Raw genomic sequence first — 16,473 nt, 5'->3', positions numbered from 1 at the left:
GAGAAATTCCAACAGAAATCATAGGTGGCAAGGGGGAATGGAGGAAACGGGAATTGTGGAGGATATTGGTGAGGAACGCATTGGTAAGGTAGGTTGAATAACGGGATGGGATTGTGGAGGAGTAGATAAGTTCAGAAGAAGTTCTTTCAAAATGTCTCCAATAAAGTCATAAGTTGGAACAGTTGAGAATGGAGGAGAAGATACCTTCGGAATCTATTTTTCAGTGGTTGGTTCCGAAGTTGTTTTAGTGACCTCTACCTCATGTCTGATGGTATCATCATCTTGAACTTCTGTAATAGTTCTTGAGTCTGATTCTTCTGGAAGTACCGAGGATGGAGATCTCGGTTTCTTGGCAGGTTTCCTTGTCCTCTTGGGAGCTTTGACAATTTCCGACGAAGCAACCTTGGCTTTTCTTTTACCTCCCCTCTTCGGTTTTGTGCTCTCATCAATCAGTTGTCGAAGATCAGCTGGCATTGGACGAACCCCAGAAGAAGGTAAATTCTGATACTCCCTCACAATTGCATTGTCAAGAGGAACTTTAACCAACATGGCATCTAGATTTGTACCCAACAAAATCAAATTTTATAGCATCCGACATCACAAAGGTAGACATTTGGTGTGTTGGAATTTCAACCATTAATGACTCTTTCATCAAAGGGATTTTGAAGTGCCTTAAGGCACGATTGACGAAAATCGACCAAAATCTAGCACATGAAATCTCAGTGTGGTGAGTAGTAGAGACAGTGCTTTGAATGAGCTGAGCCCACAAAATAGAACCATAGTCAATATTGACTCCATGGTATAACCCAAAGATGAGAGTGTAGAAGAGTTTGTTGGCACTATCTGACCGAGCAACCCTCTCTAAGAAACTTTTGAACGTGAGAGTGAACAACCCATTCCACATTGGAGGAAAAAAGGGTTTCAAGAACTTTGATAGCAGTGAGATGTCACCAATGTAGCCCATTTGATTGAACATCTCGATTAAAGCAGTGGTTGGAATCGACTTTCGATCCACATGAAATTCAGGTAAAGTAAACCTTAGAAGTTTGCTGAAATGGGGCTTTGTGATTGAGGTCTTGTGAGAGGCAACCTCGAAGTGGATGATATCATCTGCTTGTGTGGTTTCCCGTTGAATTAAGATCATCAGTTTATTAAGAAATAGTGAAAGGCTTCTTTTAGTAGGATTTAAGGGTGGCTTAGGCTTCAACCAAATTCCGAAACTCAACATAATTCTGAAGATCTGAATGAAGTACTTGTTTAACCGGTGTAGCCATAATAACAAGTAAGCTTTGGATTTTCTTTAAAGTGACTGGATATAAAGGAAATCTCAAAAAAAAATCTAGATCTTTTTGGAAGAAATGACTTGGGTTGAGACCATTTCATTAAGATCACTCAAAAAGAAAAATTGAGATTAAAAATTTGTAACGGTGCAAACTAATAATGCTTGATCGTTAATATCGTGGTTAAATTTTCTAGAACAAAAAGATGGTCACCGTCAATTCGGAAATAGGAATCCGATTTTGGGTTTCACTCGAAATTGTGGTGATAACAATTTCAAGATCATAAACACAGATGTTGTGTAACCATAAATCTCAGTGGTAATTTCTGAGAATCTTAAGGGTTATGTTTATGAACATGAAAATGATGGAGAATATATAGATTGGTTCCGAAGAAGATAATGTACCTCTGCTATATGTGTATAACAAAGCAGTAAACTCTTAACTCACTATGAGAAGAGTAAGGTAGCTCGATGACTTATGTGATTTAATAGCCTGATTGGGAAGAAACGATTGGAATGAAAGTTTCATTAAGGCTTCGAACATAGAGTCTAAGAGGCTTTGGACAACATGCAACATCATGCTTCTAGGGACGCTTAGCTAGTATACAGTTTTGCAATCATACCCGCCCCTTCATTCTGAATTAAGGTAATTGAGAAAATTAACCTGAGAAAAGAACGTCAATTCCTTGAAAATAACATGTTTTTAGTGTTTTTGATTTTTAAAAAGAAAATACATAAACAAATAAAGTATTTTGGAATTTTTGAATTTTCTAAAGAAAATGAAAATAGAAGTAAAAGAAAAATATTTTTGATATTTCTGATGTTCTGAAAAAAATGAAAAACATAAATAAAAGAAAAATATCTAAGACAGAAGAATTCAAAAACTTAAATGAACAGTAACTTTCGAACCATTCCGAAGCTCGGAATCAGTCGGAAGAGACTTAATTCACAAAGGATATAAAGTGTTCCAAAACGAGGATGAACAGTAGTATCCGAAGCATTCCGAAGCTCGGAACCAATCAAAATATGAACAGTAAGTTCCGAAACAGTTCGAAATGTGAACAAAGAATTCTGAAACATTCCGGAGCTCGGAACCGTTCGGAATGTGAACAGAAAATTCCGAAACATTCCAAAGCTCGGAACCATTCAGAATGTGAATTGTAACCTTGTCAATTACGAAGATGGTTTTAGAACTGAGTCATCTTCAATCATTCCTAACCCTTGTAAAATCCGATTTAAGGATGCTTTGGGTACGGCCTTTGTGAATATATCTGCCAACTGATCTGAGGATCTAACAAAATAAACTTCTACGTTCCCATCCTCGACATGATCCTTTATGAAGTGATATCGCAGTGCTATATGCTTCATCATGGAGTGCTGCACTAGATTGTGGCAAATTCTTATGGCATTTTCGGAATCACAGTACAGAGGTATTCTCTTCTTGTTAATACCATAATCTCTAAGATGGTTCTGAATCCACACTACTTGGGATGTACAAGATGCTGCTGCAATGTATTCAGCTTTAGCAGTCGATAAGGATACACATGTCTACTTCTTAGATTGCCAACTAACGAGCTTGCCATCCAAAAATTGACATCCCCCAGAAGTGATTTTCCGATCAAGGCCACATCCACCTAGGTCAGCATCAGAGTATGCTTGCACAAAGAATCCCGAATTCGATGGATACCACAGACCAAGAGAAGTAGTCCACTCCAGATACCGAAGATATTCTTAACTGCCAACATATGAGGCTCTCGAGGATTGGCTTGAAATCGAGTGCAGTAACACATAGCAAACACGATGTCAGTACGAATGGAAGTTATATACAACAGAGACCCAATCATTTATCGATAAAAAGTGATATCAACTGTTGGTTTATCAAGAGAATGAGTGAGTTTCGTTCCGAACGCCATTGGAACTTTGACTTTAGAATCACCCACCATTCTGAATTTCGCCAATAAAGTCTTAGTGAAGGCTTCTTGATTGATGAATATACCTTTTGAACTCTGTCTTATATTTAAACCAAGGAAAAAGTTCATTTTACCATTTCAAATTTAGTTTCCAATAGTTTTCGGAATTTAGCTGTTAAGTTGGGATTAGTCGATCCGAAAATAATGTCATCAACGTAAATCTGAACTATCTTTAGATGGTTACCTTCCTTCTTTCGGAAGACGGTAGGATCAACAATACCTTGTTTAAATTTAGATTGCTTAAGGAAACGAGTCAGAGTTTCATACCATGCCCTCAGAGCTTGTTTAAGACCATATACCGTTTTATCAAGAACATAGCAATTATTCGGAAATATTTCGTTCACAAAACCTGGCGATTGTTCAACATAGATTGTTTCTTCAAGTTCTCCATTTAGAAATGCACCTTTCACATCCATTTGATATACATCAAAGTTTTTGTGAGCTGCATAGGCGAGAAAAATACGAACTGATTCCAGTCTAGCCACCGGTGCGAACGTCTCTTCGTATTCGATTCCTTCTTCTTGACAGTAACCTTTAACTACCAACCTAGCCTTGTTGCGAATTACATTTCCTTCTTTATCCATCTTATTCCATAACACCCATTTCATTCCAACTACAGATGCATCATTCGGAATGGGGACCAATCCCCATACTTTATTTCGCTCAAATTGATTGAGTTCTTCCTGCATAGCTTGAACCCAATCTACATGATCAAGAGCAATTTTAACAATTTTAGGCTCAATTTTAGAAATAAAAGAATTAAACATGAAAAATTCCAATTTAGAAAATAATGCAGTTTGTTTCGCTTTTTGTTGAGCGCGAGTCAAAACTTCTGAAGATGAGTCTCCGATCACTTGAGATTTGGGATGATCTCTAGTCCATTTTGCCATTGGAGGGTAATTCTGATCATAAGGATCAATTTCAGCATAAACTTCTTCAAATTTCGATTGTACATCCGAGTCATTATTTTCATTCTCCCCCGGGAAGTTTGCATGTGACCCGTTGTTCAGAATTAAACTCTCCCCTGGAGCGGATCATCGGAAGTGAGGTTTGGAGCGGAACTCTTTCCCTGTATGGAAGCATCATAAGGTTCTGGCTAAGGTCCATTCAGAATTGGTTGCATAGGAGGATTCTTGTTGTCTTCAACAACCTTATTAATAATCTTTATCAATTCATATTCTTGATTATCCTTGGCCTTTAGTTTTGAGGAAATTGCCTTTTCAGGTTCATCAAACAAATTTAGAAATTCCTCATATAAATTAATAATAGAAATATTCGTAGAATTTTTTGACGGGAATATTTCCTCAGATTGACAATCTTCTTTTTGATATTTCTTCATGTAGTTGTCGTCAAAGGTGACATAGTCAATTTCTTCAATTTTCTTAGATCTTTTGTTCAGAACTCGATATGCCCTTGAAGTTAGTGAATATCCCAGAAAGATTCCTTCATCGGCTTATTCATCAAATTTGCTCTGATTTCCTTTGGAATAGAGTAGAAAGAACCTAGATCCAAACACATGAAAAAATTTAACGTTAGGTTTCCGATTGTTGAGAGATTCGTATGGAGTAATCAGAAATCTTTTGTTGATGTATGAACGGTTCTGAGTAAAACAAGAAATTGCAACAACATTAGCCCAGAAGTATAAATGAAGATTTGCAAATGAAAGCATAGTCCTTGCAGCTTCACAGAGAGAGCGGTTTCGTATTTCAAATACACCATTTTTCTGTGAAGTATAAGGTGAAGAGAAGTTGTGAGAAATCCCTTTGCCAGTTAAGAATTCTTCAAATGCATGATTTTTAAATTCCGAACCGTTGCCACTACGAATTTTCCGAACAGGCTTTCGTAATTGTAGCTCAACCTGCTTGATAAAATCTATCAGCTTCTGAGTGGCATCAAATTTCTATCTAAGAAATAATACTCAGGTAAACCTAGAAAAATCATCAACAACAACCAAAATATATTTCTTACCAATATTACTTTCGATTGCTGAAGGAACACAAAGATCAATGTGCAATAATTCTAGTGGCTCAATGATTTTTGTGTTTTTGATCGGTGAGTGACTCTTTCTGCTTTGTTTTCCCAGCTCGCAGGCAGCACATAAGTGTTCTTTTTTGAATTTATGAAGAGGTAGGCTGTGGACAAGCTCACCAATGACGACCTTGTTAATATCCTTGAAGTTCAGATGGGAAAGCGTTCTGTTCCATAGCCAACTATCATCCGAAGATGATTTCGTAAGCAAGCAAATAGATGGTTTCCCTTTCATAGGATTCAAATTCAGAGGATACATCTCTCCCTTCCTTGAGAGTAATTTCCGGTTCTGAAGCAACTTTGTTTTCAACCTTAGAAACTTTTGTTTTGGTGAGAGGTTTTGAAAACTGTGGTTTAGGTGAACACTTGGGTTTTGATTTCAGAATTTGAGACGATTCTTTATTTTTATTAGAAGATTGTGATGAGTTGACAGAACTTTGATTGCAATTCATTTTCTTCCAAAAATGCTTTCTTTCTTTTAAATTCTTTCTATATCTAGCATTCAACTGCCTTTTCTTTGTAATTAATTCTTTAGCATATTTATGAATGTTAGTTTTCGGTTTTTCCTTTTTGACTGGCATTTCATTTATTACGAAGAGGTTTCATTTGAAACAACTTTTGTGCCACTTGGTCTGGACTTATCGTAACAAAGGTACACACGATTCAGTGGTGTTGAAACGTATTTCCCTTTTGTTTTCCAAGAGATCATTCCTGAAAGACCTTTTGTTTCATCCGCATTATCTATCAGCGTTGACCAGAAGTATTCATCACATCCATTCGCATTATCATCAGCAACCAGGGACGTTAGTTCAGATGTGTCATTTTTATTCAGTCTTTTCTTTACAAAAACATGATTTAGAACAGTTTGGAATTTCGGAAAAATAGTTGCATCTTCTTTCAAAACTTTAGAACCTTTGTGCTCAACAATTCGAACAAATTTGATTGAGTTTTCTGAAATTAGATTTTTCTTTGGTTCGTCAAAATTTTGCAAAAAATCAGAACAATAAATTTCGTCCTCTACAGATATTTCACTCATTTCACCTTCATCAAATTCAGAAATTTTTTCAGAATCAAAAGCATTTTCTGAATTTAATTTCTTGCATAATAAGTCATATTTCTTCATAGCATTTAATTTGATTTCTTCTTTATCTTTTTCATTTAACATTTCTTTTACCATATTTTTATGGTCTTTGGACTGAATATATTCTTCGATTTTCTCAAGTCCAACCCTGTAAGAATCAGAAATATCATCCGAAGAAACAATCGATTCGCATTTATAGCATCCAGCATCGATTTCATCCTCTTTCAATTCAAGAAAGGGTAAAATCATTTTATGAAAACCTTTCCCTATTTCACAATTCAAATGCAACTGGGTAATATTAAAATATAAACGTTTAGCAATCAAACAAAAAATATTCCTTTGTTTCAAAAGTGCAATACTATCTCTTTTAAGGTAAATAATATCATCTCGTGATCTAGTGAGCTCTACTTCCAGTGCCTCTATTCTTAATCTTCTCTCTTCACTCTTAAATGTTACCCTGTTAAGTTGATCATTAAAATTAGAATTATTAAGACGAGTTCTTTTTATACTATCACTAAAATTAGAAATAGTATATCGTAAATCGTCTAATACATAATCATGACAGGACGTAGGAATGTTAAGAGATTTGATAATAGAATGCACCTTCTCGACCACCTTCTCGCACTCCTTCACCTACTCCATGACTGTCTTCGCATCAAAACAGCTCTCCAAAGCTTTACCACCATTAGTCGCATACCCTATTGGTTCCGAAACACCATTATGAATCATCAAGAACTTTTATTCATAGCCTTGCTTCTCTGAGTTCACAAAAAAACACCCGCCATGGGTGGGTTTCCTTACCTCATCATCCTTTGAGTCTGTAGACCAAACTTCAACACGACCATCATCACTTTCTTATTGAACTATAAACACTGGTTTCGCACTTCATACATTTTTCTTTCTGAGATCCCCTATCTTCTGAACGTAATACGCTTCGTGTTTCTCCCTTTCCTTCTTCTCATTCTGCTTCCCCAACATGCATTCCTTTGCAAATTGATTCTTTGCATGACAATAATTATAGTCATAACCAGATTCAACCAATAACTTCTTTTCCTTTTTCTCTTGTTCATTCTGAGAGTTCATGTAACTCTCATCCCTTAGCTTTTCTGAACTGGAATTTCCTTATTTGAACTTATTTCTGTAACAAGAGAAATTCTTCTTAAATAACTTCTTAAGATTGGACACCATTAGAGCCTTGTCTTCTTTTGAGATTTCTTTTTCCGAAAAGTCAGATTCGGAATCATCTTCTCCTGACTTCTTTCCTTTCGCAACTAATTCCAAGGATCCAACACTGGAAATAGGATTCACTTCTTCGTTACTTCATCTTCGTGAGATCTCATAATACCCACGAGTTTGGCCAACAAGTAGCTTTTGAATTGTTCGTGTGCCTTAACAGTGGAAACAATATCCTTCCATTCGGATCTGAGTCCATTCAGGAACGTGACTTTCTGTTCAATAACTTGACGCTCAAGATTGTGTTTCGGCATTTTGCTTAACAAATGATTGAAGCGATTGAACGTCTGATCTAACTTCTCATTAGATTTTTGTATAAAGGATCTAAACTCCGATAAGATATGTGTTTGCAAAGAGTGTTCTAAATCAGCATCACCTGAACACAATTCCTTCAGCCTATCCCAAATACCTTTTGCAATATCACATGCACTAACAAGACGAAAAGTGTCTGGAGGAAGAGCAAATCAAATTATTCTCATTGCCTTTATGTTACTCATCAGCTTATTCTCTCATCCAGTGGAACGTCAGTGTGTTCAACAATAAGTGCATTGTACTCCACCAGAATTTTAATTTCTTTTGTGGTACCCGTATGCGTGTCCATTTCCTGCGTTATTGCATGCCATATCGTGGAACCATGTTCTTCGATTCCAAGAACGTAATCTTCAAAGTGAAGAACCCAGACTTCATAAACTTATAGAAAGAGGATTGGGATCCATTTCGTAGATCCAATGCTACTTGATAGATTGAACGAAAGAGAGTGAGGATCATCGTTAGGCATATTATCAAGAATTCACCAAAACAAATATAGAACCAGATGTGTAAAACTTGAATCGAGTTTAAGGGAAATCTAGAGATCTAGAACTTGGATCTACAATCGATTGACACGATTTAGACAACAAGAACATGTCTGCTAAATACGTAGAACCCTAATGCAAAACTCGACAGAAGAATAGCGAATTGATTACACTATCTCCTGCTCTGATACCAATTCTGAGAACAATAATAATCGATAGATTCTATATTAATGACGCGAATTAAAGACAAGAACAATATTGATCAAAAGTGTGCCTAATGCTTAGATTGAAATGGCTCTAGAAGAGTTCACAAAGAAGGAACTTTTCTTTAAGAGCTTACAAAAGGCATTAGGGTTTTCAAAGCTTAACCCTAAAATGTTACATGCATGCGCTATATATAGACTAGACTACTCAGCAATTCTGAACGTGGACAGGTCCATTTCGGAATGAGCGAAACTATAAAAGCCCACATTTGACACAACACATTATAAACCTAACAGGAGATGCCGGTGGTAGTGGAGCGGGAGGTGGAGACGAAGAATGATTATCCTTTTTCATTTTGTTTTTATATTTTGGAGTTTGGTCTAAAGACTATTTTATTTTTTATTTTTTTTGTTTGGAGTTGTTTGTTTGAACTTCTAGTAATTTAGGATTAATGTAGGATTTCAAGTAAGTTTAAGTTATTTTGTTTTCCTTTCTTATCACCCATTTGTTATTTTTGTTTAGATTTTTGCAGAATTAGTGTTGAGGAGTGAAACGAATTTCAAGGCAATAAAACAAACTAAGTAAGGGGTGGAGTTTTTTATGAGAAATAAAGATTTTGAGTGAAGATGTTGACCCCATGGTCATAATTTTAGATGGGAAGCATTTTGCAGAAGATTTAGAAAGATGTACTGCGTTGATTACTTCAGAGAATCAGCAATTTCGCCGAAAGAAATTTAATAGCAAAATTACCGTCAAACACGGCGTGGCCACAAATAAACACGCCGTGGTAAGGGCAAAATACGCGATGGTCTGTTTCGTCAATAGAAGACCACGGCGTGGTGAAGGCCCAATCAACATTTTTAAGTCGTTACTTCACACCTATTCAAGGCAAAAAAAAAATTCCAGAATTCTTGAATCCATTCCAGAAGCATTCCAGAGTATTAACTTCCAGTTGTGTTACGAGATGTCAACCACACGAGACAAATGAAAACCAAGGCGTGGATGAGCTGTTCCCATGTCATAGTCAGCTGAAGGGGAAAAGAGAAGAAAATCAACCTTATCACTTCTATCCCAGGGGAGTCTGTTACTTTTTCTCCCATTTTACTTGTTGATATTTATTTTACATAGCATGCAATGGGGACATTGCATGAATTAAGTGTGGGGTAGGGGTTGGTTGCACTATAATCCAAGTATGATTTTTTTTTTGAAAAATTGCACTATCATGGAAAATTGCTAGTTAATTTAGGAAATTAAGGTAAATTTAAAAGGAAATTTCATTATTAGGATTCAATGTGAACCTGAATATTTAGTTGAGCCAACATATGTTATACTATATTTGTGGCTTCCCTATCCTAGTGAAATCATGGAACAAAAACACGAAACTGCTTAGTTTGAGGGCGCAATATGTTTAGCATCGTGTAGCAGAAACGTATCCAGGAGAGTTATGTAGTCATTGCACATTAGACTAATACCTCTAACCAATAAAGGTTTAAGTTAAGTCCCCTTGCTTAAGCATATGTTTTTTTAGGATTTTTAGTTTTGAGCGGAAAAAAAAGTGAGTAAAAAAAGAGAGAGTTGCAAAGTTTGAAAGAATCTACAAAGCTATGAAGATGAAGAAATATCATGAAGAAAAGCTCCAAATTATCAAAGATTCAAAGACAAAAGTTGTCAAGTTATTTATTGTATTTTTTATTTTCTAGGTTATTTTTCCATATGCATGTTTGGGTGTTTAACCAAAAATACCTTGAGGTTAAGAAATATTTCTAGGGATGGATTCGGAGGGATGCATAAAATGAGCGTTGTTCAAAAGAAGTGGGCAAGTGTTGGATATGGCCTCTCACCATTATCTCTGCTATGGTCTCTCACCCCTACTCTATTTTTGGAATTGTCTCTCACCACTATTTTCTCTAGTATGGTCTCTCACCACTATTCTATATCTTCATGGTCTCTCACCATTGTACTATCTCTTTTCTTTCTCTACCCTTTTTACCCGGTACAATATAAGTATAATAAAATATACATATAAATTACTACTATGAGTAAAAATCATTATCTCATTTAGCACAATTATCAGGATCACAGACAATAAGAACATAGAGCATCTAATCAAAATTAAATACTTGATATCTATGTGTATAGTGAAAGTAACTATGCACTCACATCGATAAAAGTGGATGCCTTGGAATTTGGGCAGAACTTCGCCTTGGTACTTTATCTTTTCCTCTTATGTGACCTAAGTTCACATTACTAACTCTTAGTCTTACATTCCTGGCGACTAATGATAGTCTATATTTCTCACTAATGTCTACATCAAGATCTATCAGGTAAGGAACAACCTGGTAAGATCATATCGGAGGTAGGGTCTATTTGGTATACAGAGTATAGTGTTTGGAAATCCCACTTTAAACACTGATATATGCATATTTAGTCATATAATTCATGCATTATCTCAATATTTTATGTTGCATTAGTGTCAATTATTGAACAAAAGGTGCTTAATTGGTTGAAAATTTGTTTTGCAGCATCCAAGACATGCTCGGAAAGAAAAGGAAGCAAAATTGGTGAACGGAAGTTAGGATCTTGGATTTTTAAAGAATAAGAAGTTTCACAAGACCACGACGTGTTGAAATCAAACACAACATGGTGGATTAAAGATTCTCGATGGATTCTTGCCTTGTCGGATACACGTTTTTAATGAAGACCACGGCGTGTTGGCTATTAACCACGTCGTGGTTCGCCGTTTTTCATGATCTATTTGTAGATCATTTTCCTTCTCAACCCTAACTTATGCTGGAAGTTTTTATCAACTTTTGGAGGCCAGAGACATCCCTTGGGAACTATGGAGTGCATAATTCGGTTCTATGCTTGATTTTGAAGAGATCTAAGGAAAATCATCTCTATTTTACTTAATTCGTTTGTTTTCATTATGTTTGCAAGAGTGAATTATGTTTCTATGCTTTTATTTGCTGAAGTTATGGGCTAAAAACCCTACTTTCGTTTAGAGTATAGGATCTTACAACTATGTGTTGATTTTGTTGTTTTGGATTATGTTGATTTGATTATTTATCATGTTAGCTTGTTAAAAGAACCTTTATATGTTAGTGATAATTATTTTTTCTGTTAATTACCGAGTTAATTGAGATTACATGACTATCTTTATTGGTTTGCTTGAATATTATAGTTTTATCACCATCAAGATTGTAATACTAGTGTTTTGAACAAAACCTAGGGTTAACTAGAAAAGTAAGTAAATTGATGTGTGAGTTATATATGATGACCAACCATATATGAAATTAATTTAATCAACCAATTAAATTAATCACCATTACAAGTCTTGCATGATTCGAACTTAATACTAGTAAACTTGTTAGTTTAATCAATTGGTCACTATTTGAATTAACTTGTTTGCTAAAGGATTATTCTAGTGAACATTAACCTAATCACATTAGAAATTTGTAATTGATGACACATTAATCCATTGCACTTTCCACGAAATCAACCATATGAGTAAGTGAATCGTATCTAAACGGGAGTCTCTTTAATATTCTTGATTCAAATCGTTTTTTGTTCCTTGATTAGTTGTTAATTGATTCCTTGCTAATTGTTTAAGTGATTATTTAAGTTTCTAGTCTTGTAAAGCTAGAGAAAAAACCCCTTTTAATCATTGTTTAAATTAGTTAACATTAGTAGTAATTTTAATTATCATTATTGTTCCCTATGTTCGATACCCTACTTACCTGCACTAAACTTCTATTCGATTAGGTACACTGCCTATCGTGTGTTAGTTTTTGTCTAGATTAGTTGGATTAAAACTAGTATATATTTCACATATTAAACACCTCACTTAATCCAACCTAGACATCATCCCCGTAAGTAAATCAATTAATATTATTACTTGAAATCACTAATAAATCTTATTTATAGGTTCATAATAACGACTTATGAATATAAATATTAGTTACACTAAAAGAAAAAGTGTGTAGCTTAACTTACAGAGGTTTTAACAAAAACTGAGAAAACGCACGGGTAGAACTCTGAAACTGAAAGCTTCTATTAGTTGGACTTCTAAATCTAGAGAGAGGATGGGCGATTTTTTTTAAGAACAAATGAGAAAATCAGGTACTATATACAGGTCGGGCCATGCGCGTCATACACCGACCATAGGCACGTCGCGCCCTTCAGTCGTCATGGCTCCTACCCCCCCCCCCCCTTGACATGTGTCATCGCCACATTGGTCTACATCCTTCCTTCTACAAGGTTGCCATGTGTCACCATTTCATGGTGTCACGTGACTCTATTTCCTTGGGCCACGTCATCATGTCTCGAAAGAGAAGAGGGTCGTCGACCAGTCCGCATGTCACCTCCAGAATGTGCCACGTCATCAACATAGTGTAATTTTTGCTGATCTTCGTATGGCCATAACTTTCGCATACGAGCTTCGTTTTTGAAGTTCTTTATGTCCCTAGAATCCTCTCGACGAGCACTAAAACTTTCATTAAGGTCTCAACATCTAAATCTTGCTCTAACAAAATCACATATTTTAATCGGTTTAGACTGTTAAAGTCCATACGAAATTCATAACTTATTCATACGAACTTCTTTCTTGAATGTCTTTATATCGATGAGTTCATACTCACAAAATCTTAAATTCTCGTTTATATTATTTCGGCTAACAATCTACCGATTTGAATTTTGATTTCTATGCCCTCACTGTTGCGCTGAAACTTCGAAAAATAATAACTTCCTCTCACGAAGTCAGATTTGGACGTTCTCTATATGAACGCTCTTGGTTTAAAGACTTTTATGACTTTCATTTAGATCACTTAGACTACAAAGTAATTTATCAAAAATTCACTTTTTATGATATGCATAGCTGAGTCGGTTTAATCGCGAAACTTCGAAGAAGCATAACTTCTTCGTACGAAGTCGGATTTTAGCGTTCTTTATATGTACGGAATCCTTGTCACAAATACTACAAATTTGGTTAAGATTATTTATCCTAAATATTCTTTTATCAAAAAGTCATTTTTAATGTTTATTATATTTTAATTGACTAGCCCGAATCTGCTGGTGTTACAATTATTCTTACCTTAGGATGATTACGTCTCGATATAATCAACAAAACAGAGCATGTATAATGACTTCTCACGTTACCTTTCCATCCTAGGTAATAACTGTAACATCGATGTCCTTCGAACTTTTTAATTACTTGCGGTGCTCAATCTTGCACCTGCTCTTGATTCCAAATTCGATCTTCATTGGAGACTCCTGCTCCCTCTAGAGTAAACTTAACCTAAGAAAAGGACTTTAATTCGACTACCATAACAGAATGAATGGTCATGCTCTATTGGCCTTCCATCATATGATGCAATGTATAGACTTAGGTCTCTTTGAGTCAGACTCTAACAAGGATGATACCTTCCTTCATGTTCTAATGTGATATAATCACATTATAGCATGTAGCACTTCTAGCTACAAGCTGCCTAGTCTCAATGACGACTGCGATACTTCTACTGATCGCTTCGATTATCTTTTCCTTCAATCTAAAGTCGGATGCTACGTTGAACATTACTTCATAGATTATTTGGACTCGATCTGATCTGACCACTAGGGTCAGAATAATATTTATCTTCGTAGTCATTACCAAAACAAAGCTAATGATGGAAATGGAGAAAATAGCTCAAATACTTAGAGACTTAGTAACCTTATGACTTTCTCTGATCCAAGTGCGAGTCATGTGCTTCCGGTAGTATAGAGCTCTACCACCTTTCACACCTACTCATACTTTTCCCAAGTATTGTCTCACAATTCACTAAGTTATCATAAAAGAAAGCCACACATAACTTAGCACGTTAAATAATGTATTTAGGAAATTATATTGATTCTTTGATGATTATAATACTTGTTTGAGTTCATTATACTCAATGCCTTATACATTAGGCTACATAGGATAATACTAATTATTTATCTCATTCCTTCAAGTACTCCAGACAAGCAGCTCTAAATTCCCGTCCTCTTGTTTCCTCATCAAGCATCATACGGTACGGTCTAGCCTTTGGCTTTGGTGGCATTTTTGGCTTTGTAGCTCTTTCCTTCTTTGGGAAATCTTTCTTGAAGTGTCCTTCTTCACCACACTTAAAGCAAACTTCTTTCTTGGTTGCGTATTCGTTGGCATAGTGACCAGTCTTCCCGAATTTGAAGCATGTCACATCTTCCAAGCATTTCCCAAAGTGCTTCCTTCTCCACTTGTCACACCACTTTTCCTCGTTGCTCCCAGACTTCTAATGCTTTGACTTCGAAATTTTACTCTTCTTATCGGATTTTGAGAATCCTTCACTCTTCCTTTTCTCGCCAAATTCAATCTTGTCTATGTTTCTTGCCTTCATCATGCTTTCCTAAGATCTTGCAGCCCAGAAGGCTGCTTCAAAAGTAGGAGACTGCTTAACTGTCACAGTGTACTCCTAAGGTAGTCCTTTAGAGTACCTATCGATTTGTGTAAGCTCATCGGGTAAAAGGCACAAAGCGAACTACATATTGTTTGTGAAGGTGTTGGTGTATTCCTCAACCGACATGTTGTCCTTCTTTAATGCCAGAAGATGATTCTCAAGCTCTAGCATGTTTTGGGCCAAGCAGAATTTGCGCTTGAAGCGAACCAAGAACTCTTCCCATGTAAGTTGTAGTGACTTGTTAGGGCTTAAAATCTTTCCTAATGTATTCCACCAACGAACAACCCCGCCTCTAAACTGGCTAGTATTCCGGCTATAGTTTCCTTCCTCTGACTGTTCCTCTTCTAGCTCACATTGCAGGACTGGTGCAGTAGGTTCATCCCTAATCCCTTGCAGTAAACACATTGTCTCTTCCATCTAGTGATCTAACATTGAATGTATCATTGCCATCGTGATTGGTTCGGATGCAGGCATTGCCTCTGGTGCATGCTCAACTATACGAGGCTCAGACTACTGGTTTCCGTTATCGCTTCCTAATCCACTCTGGGTTCTCATCATGACGATCTGTACACCGCAGCAGGCGTTCAGTGTACCGTGATGAGAATATAGATAAGAAAGGTTTAGATGCATATTTTTTCTTATCACTCCGAAAATTTATATGTCAGTTCTAATACCTTAATTAAACGTTTAGAAACCTGAACACATAAATTTCCTAATCCTAGGTTAGGAACAGACCTTAATCCTAATAATAGTAATTTAGATAGGCAACTTAAGGCATGCTATAATACAAACTGTTTAGAACATAAAAGCAAATTAGGCATCTTATCCTAAAGTGAGCTAGTGTTGGTGTCAATTCAGGTGTATTATCTAAAATATAATAGACACTAATATCATGATCATCGCTTAATATTCTAAGTTTAAGTCTAGAAATCCTCTAAATTCCTAGTTCCATTAAAAAAATGCTCTGATACCAATTGAGACATCCCCAATTTTCTCAGCCAGAAAAGACCGCTTTGTTTATGCTAATTTTAAAACAGATTTTAATTATAAATGCATAATTCATCCCAAAAAAGTATTTTCGAAGAAATGTTTTTCATTGATTATTATAACTTTGGGATGTCATAATTGATACAATAAACATAAGCATGAACTTGATCATTATAGACCTTACAGTAACTCATTGCACTAATGGCCTATACTCCTTGAATCTCTCAGTGGATTGTACCTTCGTACCGATATCTATGATACAAAGAAACTGAGTGGGTCAGGCTCGGGAGCCTGGTGAGCACCTAGGGTTTCCAACCCACATTATTATTATTATATTGTTTTAAGTATATATAACACACCAAACAAATTAATCTCGGTTACCCATTCCCATTATTCTTAATCTACGATCCTAAAATGATAATCTCAAGGGACCTATACATAGGGTTCCCAA

Source organism: Lactuca virosa, chromosome 4 (genome assembly GCF_052849685.1).
Source record: "Lactuca virosa cultivar CGN04683 chromosome 4, Lactuca_virosa_CGN04683_v6, whole genome shotgun sequence".
NCBI lineage: Eukaryota > Viridiplantae > Streptophyta > Magnoliopsida > Asterales > Asteraceae > Lactuca > Lactuca virosa.
Note: the sequence above shows the minus strand (reverse complement) of the source record.